Genomic DNA, 7,721 nt, shown 5'->3' with positions numbered 1-7,721 from the left:
AAAAAAAAAAAAAAAAAAAAGGTGGGAAGTTCCAGACAGAAGATCGCCATGTGCGAAAGCTCAAAGATATAATGAATCTTGTCTATGAACAGAAAAGAAGTCAGTGTGGTCAGAACCCATTATATAAGGAAAGTGAGAAGAGGGGAGGTGAGGGGAGGTGTTAGAAGACCTTCTTAACTACCTAAGGAGTTTACATTTTATCCTCAAGAAAATGGGATGCCATCGAAGCATTTTAAGAAAAGGAGGGATGTGATCAGATTTGTAATTTTCAAAGATTTCCTGAGATGCTGTGAATTTTACAGAAAAGGCAACTGAGATGCAAAACCCACGTTCACATCATAAGTGAGTCTTCTAAGTAGGATGATGCAGTCAACAAATTCTAAGACCAAATTCCCGCAGCACTGACTCCAAAGGTAAGCCTGTAGATCCACTGCGAGCAAGTGGGACTGGGGATTACTGTATATGGTTTTCAGGAGCATTAGAAATAATTGCTGGGTTATTGCCATATTTGACAACATCGTCTTGCTTAGGAGACTTAGGCAACGCCGCTGGAGAGTGCCTTCCATCTCAGAATGAGGGTCGGGGCTTCAGAGAGAAATCTCCATCCAAACCTAAGCATCCTCTTGAGTGTTCCCCAGGAAGGCCCTGTGTGCCCTAGAAGTGGGTGCTGAAAAGGCCCCTGACATTGTGGGGTGACATAAGAGAACGGGGAGCCAACTGTGTGGGTACTGTCGAGCTGCCATGTGCCGGAAACCCGCCTCCTCTGTCATGACAGCTGTGGCCTCCATACTGTGGTCACCAGTGGGGTTTGGCTACATTCCCGTCAGCTCAGGTAGTGACAGGTGTGGAAGGCCTCATCCAGCCCCACACTGTGTCAGGGACTCAGGGTAAGCAGCGACTGAGACATGGGCCTGGTCCACTGGGAGCTTACATTCCCATGCACAAATGCAGCAATAAGCAAGAAAAAGTGAACAAGCTAAGTCATCTCAGGTTACATCAAGTGCGATGAAATTTATAAAAGGAGTGTAAAAATTGTGAGTAACCAGGGAAAGCCAGTGTAGACAGTGTGGGCATAGTAGGCGCCTCATAGCTGAGGCCTGAGCCGGGAACAAGCCCTCCGCAGGGGAAGCGCAGCCCAGGCAGGGGAGCAGGAGCCTCTGCCTCCATGAGCAGGAACCTCTGCCCCGCTTTTTAAACGGCAGAGTTCCTGCCAGAGCGTTGGTTTTACACAGTCTGCTGCAACCCTACCAGGGTTTCAATTGACCGCCTCGGTGCCCATAAAACACTCTTTCTACTTTTTCTAGGAGAGTGGAAATAGCCAGCCAAATCAAAGCTGATCTTTCCTTTCTCAAAACTCCAATATTCAGCAAATATGTGAGTTTACAATATACTGTGCCCTGAGATTTATAAAGACGTGGCCTTCTTTTTTGGAAGATCTCTAATCTTTGAGGTCACTGGTAGAAGCACCCCCTACACAGGTTAACATAATGTCCCCCAGTCACATGAGGGTACATTACATAGAGCATCATTGGCATAAGTGACTCTGTCTTAAAAAATGACCCCGTCTTATACTTCAAAAGCCATCATGCCAGCAGGGAGCAGATGTACCCCTAATCAATAGCAACGGCATCCAACCAGATGGGGATGGGACCCTTTACTATCATCCTCACCAGAGGACTCCTGGGCTATCAAAGGGCAGGACCTCACCAGCTCAGCACAGCCACTTCCATACACATCTTACTGTCACTCGTGATCAGCACCAAAGGAAGTGCCCATCTGAAGGACTCTCCCTTGCAAGACGCTGAGGACCACCAGGATTCACCCAAGAGGTGCTCCTTGTCCACACCACTTTCCTTGTATTTGTTCATTTGCTATCCCCTCTTCTCTTGTGTTAAATGTCACTCTGTTTGATGTGAAAACTCTTGTCTATAACATTTATAGATTGATTAAGTATACCATCATGCATGGTTTGCAATATTGACTGACCTGTGCAGTGGCTTGAACCTGCATGCCATGGTGGCTCTGACTCCTGAATGCATGGAGGTCCTAGACAGCTGCCTCTTCGGGAACTCCACAGAGCCCGTGGATTTTATGATTGAAATAGCATTGGTAAAGTCTGACCTTGTGGAGAGACACAAACATGTGTGGATTTGGCTATGCCTGGCCTTGTGCTGCTCACGACATACCTTACCCACCATTTTCAGCACATTCTTCGTTCTACTTTGAGTTACAAATAGAGACACATAAATAAATATGATCTGTCCTTTTCTTCTCAAGCACAGAAATGATGACTGGTGCCCTTTGGCACCCCTTGCCCCTGTAGTTATAGCAAAAATAAAGTAGCTGGTGTCAGAGACATCAAAAATATCCTTTGAGGTCAAATCTTTGGAGAGAAGGAGAGGGGCAAGAATGGCCTTTCTTTCTAGGGAGAAGACTTTGTCAGGAGCAGTTTAAAATGCTGTAGAGAAACTGCCGTGAAAGGCTCAGCTGTACCCCTTGTTGTGTTTCATGCCAGGCAAGGAGCCAGCTGTAGACGTGGGAAAGAGGGATGCCAGGTGAGCTGGGGGGAGCACAGCCCCATAGGACAAGGCTGCTGAGGACGCTGGTTGTAACCCACAGGCCCAGTCAGTGCCTTTCATTCTTGGTGATGGAAGGGGACCCTCCCAGTGTGACTCTGAGCATCTCTGAGCTTGATCTAGCAAGGACAAGGCAGCCAGAAGCCTGGCTTTGCTCAGATGTGGGAAGCGTGCAGGCTGCAGGGGCCTCTGTGGGTTCACAGCGAGCACTCTGGGATCCTCTGCCCTGTGGGGGGTGAGGCTGGGAGGGCCTGGCCACATGCCAAGAAGGCGGAAGCAAGTTCAAGGGCAGAAAAGTTGTGGGCAAGAGTCTCAAGAGCGCCTCACCAACCACAAGACTCTGCTCAGTACTGAGCTCTCAGGGTTGCAGGAAGGACTAACGGCATCGTCGATTTTTCTCAACATTAACAATAGAAAGGCAGAGCTCAGAGAGGCTGTGAAGTACGTGTGGACACACGGTTCACTGAGAGGTGGGATCAGAGTCTGGGTCTTGTGCGCTGGCAAGGATGCAATTGTGAAAATGACGGAAAGGAACTCAGGCAGGAGACACACAATACACATGGGAAACACACAGCAGGTACAGCAAACACACACACAGGACAACAGCAAGCATGGAGCTAGATACAGTGAGCCCCAGAAAGGAACAGTAGAACCAGCTTACTTTTACAGGAGCCAGGGGATTCTTGGTCTGTGAAGATAAATTGTATCCATTCAGTTTTTCATTCAATATAATTGAGTGCCTTGATAGGTACAGGAAATACACAAATGGAAATATGTCATGGACTCTACCCTCAAGGCATTTGGGTGTTTTCCAGGCTCTGTGGTTGTTCCTAGGACTATAAATATGAAGAAAAAAAGATTCATAGAAACTGCCCTCAGGTCCTTCCAGCTTTTAGATAGAGAAATAGATGATTGATTGATAGATAGATAGATAGATAGATAGATAGATAGATAGATAGATAGATATAGATGATAGATAGACGGATGATAGATAGAAAATACATGGAAAGATAGATATAGATAAAGAAAGAAAGAAGATACATAGATTACATAGACAGATCATAGTTAGGTAGATAGATGATAGAAAGAGAAAGGGGATCAGATAGATGATGATAGATAGATAGATAGATAGATAGATAGATAGATAGATAGATAGGTAGATAGATAGATAGATATAGATAGATGGATGATAGATATAGGATAGAATTACTTTATATAGACATATGAATTGTTCAGTGCAGTGTGCAATGTAACAAAGTCTGTAATGCAGGCAGGTGCAGGATGATGACCAGAGGAGGGTGACAGCTAACATGTGGAAGTGAAGAAAGGAATCCAGGAAGAGACGGTGAGAAAATTGTGTCCTGAAAAGAAAGCAACAGGGTTACAAAAGGAGCAGCTTCCCCGGGAGGCTTCCCAGCAGGTGTGGAGGAGGAGAGACTAAAGTGCACGGCGTGTGTGGGGAACGGCGGGTCATTCTGAACACAGACAACAGGGGTGGTGGTGATGATGGCAGAGGTGCACAGGGCAGGTGGGTGGCACAAGATCTCAGGCCGGAGGAGGAGGACGAGAGGCGCCCACTATGAATATTCCGTCCAACCAGACAGCGACTTTCACATTATCTGGCCCTTTGGCTCACCTGGTCAATTCTGTCATTTCCAGGCCCCAGGGAAAATAAACTCACCAAGACTACTTTAATTTTTTAATATGAAACATGCTGAAAATCATGAAAAGTAGTAACACAATTCCACCATTTTCTAAGAAAAATACTGAAAGGGTTATTAAATGGAAAGTCCAATAGACAGCTGAATTAGATATGAAATCACATAAAGAGAGAAGCCAAATCACAATATGTAAATTTTAAAAGGCTATATCCAGGACTTCACGCATAGAAAGAGTTATGAGAGAGAAAGGAGGATTTTGAGAGATTGCTGCCTCATTTGCAGGCTCAGCAAAACCTCATTAAGCATTGACGTTTTGAGTCATCCCTCTGATCACCTGGCACCCAACAGTGAGCAGTGCAGACCAACACCCCTGCCCTCTCGAGCTTGGATACTAATGGAAGCAGGTACATATAATAGCAGCATACATATAATAAACAGTTGAATTGCACAGTCGGTTGGAAAGTGATAAGCATCACAGAAAAAAATAGAGCAGACTCAGGGGTACAGGACTGGAGGCAGCACAGGAGAAAGTTAAATATGGTGGCCGGAATACGACTTGCTAAAAGGGTGACTTCTGAACAAATAGGAGGAAAAGGATTAGCCACGCGGGCAACTGAGGGAAATGCTTTTCCAGCACAGGGAAGAGTCAGCACCAAGGCCCTGAAACGAGGTTCTGTGGGGTCTGCACAGATTGACAGGGCTGCCGGAGCCACAGAGCTGGGCAGGAGCAGGAGGTGAGGTGGCAGGAGCTCGAGGGCAGGGGGCTTCTACCTGTGGTCCTGGGAACTGGGAGAGAAGGAGACCGGGTACCCCTTCCATGCAGAGACCGTGAACTAGGGCTGGACTCCTCACCACCCCAGATGCTGAAGGTCACCCCTGCAGTTGCACTCGGGAAGCAGAGCCGGAGTACAGTTGTAGACGGGTCATCTCACGCTCCTGGAGTTCACTGAAGGAGGGGCGAGTATTTATAGGAGACAGGGAGCTGGGTGGAATCCTTTGGGGTCTGGTTCACTGGATTGCACCAAAGGGCTGAAGAGGTCTCAGAAAGTGTAGGCTCAGGAGGACAAAAGAGGATTTTGCAGCCTCCGAGAGTCCTTGAAAGCCTTACAACACCTTCAGGCCTTCCTCCTTCTTTCCTCTCTATCTCAGCTCCTGAGTGTGGAAGGAGGTGAACAGGGAAAAGTAGAGAGGATAAAACTCGCATCCCCTCCCCACAGACCCATACTGTGGAAGGGTAGAAGATTTACCGTAGAGTCAAGTTCAGAATTTTGATGAACATCTTGGCATGCACATTCGAATTTCTGAATCAAGACTGTTGGCCATAAAAAATGACTATGGCCTTGTATATTACCTGAACTGAGCAGTAGGAAAAAAAGTCATGGTCCTCTTGGGGCTTTTATTCAGAGACAGGAACCCTGAACAGGCAGGAGAAAAGGAATGTTGAGAAAGAAGCAAAGACACTTGGTGACACACGCTGCCCGCCACGTGGACGTCCATCAAAGCCAGCACGGGCCCTGGGTACATGTGCCACTGCTATTACCCCAGTGCCTTTTCTTCTGCAGAGCAAGCAACAGAACACATGCAGGCCTCAATAAATACCACTGGGTGATGTGACAATGGCCAAACTCTCCCACAGGAGGACAGAGTGTCTCCCAGTTTTGCTCCCTTTTAATTTCCAGGGCTCATAAGCAAATAGCTCTAAAGCTTTGCTCTACAAGGTTGACACATGCAATATGAATGTTTCCCCTAAGAAGTATAGCATCACTATCTATGCTATCTTGACATACTGGGTTTGGTTTTTCAGTGTTGACATGAGTGGGTTTTACACTTTCTGGAACAAGAGTTCATCACCAAAGGGAAAATGCCGTCCACCCCACCCTCCTTTGAAAGAAAAGCCTCAGACCACAGTTCTCCAGATGAAGGAAGTGTTCCCAATCAGCTATTTCTTATTGCTTGATTGGATGCTAACAATGGAGGTAGACACCCGGCTCATTGTGGCGGCACGACAGGAAGCCTCATTCACTTTGCTGCAGAAACACCCGCACAGAGAAAGCGGGAGACGGCTGCATAGGAGGCCCCACAGGCAGGCAAATGCTCACTGCAGTTTCTTTCCCAAACGTTTCCAAATAGACCAAATAAACATGAATTTGCTCACTGTAGTTTATATTCCAAATAAAAATGAGTTTCTGGCCAGGTGCGGTGGAACATGCCTGTAACCCGGCACTTTCAGAGGCCAGGGCGGGCAGATCACAAGGTCAGGAGTTCGAGAACAGCCTGGCCAATATGGTGAAATTCTGTCTCTACTTAAAATACAAAAATTAGCCGGGCGTGGTGGCAGGTGTCTGTAGTCCCAGCTACTCAAGAGGCTGAGGCAGGAGAATCGCTTGAACCCAGGAGGCAGAGCTTGCAGTGAGCCAAGACTGCACCACTGTACTCCAGCCTGGGTGACACAGTGAGACTCCATCTCAAAAAAGAAAGAATTTCGCCAGGCTTCACAGGTATAGGCATTCCACACCCTCGTCCAGACTGGTCCCAGGGGGAAGAATCTCCAGGCTGAAGGGCCTTGGCCTTCCAGGGCCTCTGTTCAGGTGTCTCAAGGTCTTCCCCCATGTGAACTCTCCTGGACAAGGGCTTCCTATCACATCCCCAAGTTTGCCCTTCCCTCTATTCCCTGACCTCCATTTCTCTACTTTACCTCTCCCAGCCCACCATGGGACCACATGATCAGCCACACAGGCACAAACTAGCACGCAGCTACCTTAGAGTAGGGCCCTCCAGGGTGGCCAGGCGGCTACCTCACAAATCAGTCTATGGCTCTCACAGAAACTAGAACTTGCTTGGGCAATAGGTATCAAGAGCATTAGAAATATTTATACTTTTTCATTCAACAATGGTATAATCTGAATCTTGGCTGAGAGACTAAGAATATTGAGCTGTGTAAGAATGCACACAGTTGCTTATTACATTTTTTAAAGTAATGGAAAAATTGGCTAGAATTTAAATATACACCAGTAGGGTAGATGTTTAAAAAACTATGATTTATCCACCTTACAGGGTTACTGTACAGCCATAAAATGATGGTTAGGCTAATTTTTGCCGTGCTTTACCTTTTAATATTCTTACGTAATTCCATCTCATTATTTCATCTGACTTTTATTAAAAAGTAAACATAATACTAACTGTAATTACCAGTGGTTACTTTAACTACTTTTCTGTGTTTTCCTAATTTTTACGATCACCGTGAATTTCTGTACTGGGGAAATAAGCAAGCTCTTATAACGTGTTGGAACACCGAAAGGACATTTTCACAGCACTCTGCAAGGTCCTGGCTCCTTCACTGAAAAAGAGTGAGTGTGCTCAGGCCTCAGTCTGCTGGAGTCCCAGATTGGAGCTATTGTGGTTAATATCTGCAAGATTGGTTTTTTGTTTTTCTCAGGTGCTCCACTGAAGCTCATCCACACACACAATACACACTGATGCTTGT

The 7,721-nt window shown here is 46.5% G+C and overlaps 1 long non-coding RNA gene across 1 annotated transcript; it reads left to right on the top strand.

Annotated features, from left to right (window-relative positions):
* The first annotated feature begins 313 nt into the window (after positions 1-313).
* LOC105511359 lies at positions 314-6,019 on the top strand. Its single transcript, XR_001001705.1, has 2 exons — positions 314-413; positions 5,387-6,019. It is a non-coding gene; the product is annotated as an uncharacterized LOC105511359 (long non-coding RNA).
* Positions 6,020-7,721: the final 1,702 nt, after the last annotated feature.

Source organism: Colobus angolensis, unplaced genomic scaffold, assembly GCF_000951035.1.
Source record: "Colobus angolensis palliatus isolate OR3802 unplaced genomic scaffold, Cang.pa_1.0 Scaffold2, whole genome shotgun sequence".
NCBI classification, from domain to species: Eukaryota; Metazoa; Chordata; class Mammalia; order Primates; family Cercopithecidae; genus Colobus; species Colobus angolensis.
Note: the sequence above shows the minus strand (reverse complement) of the source record. Positions and strands in the feature narration are given on the sequence as shown.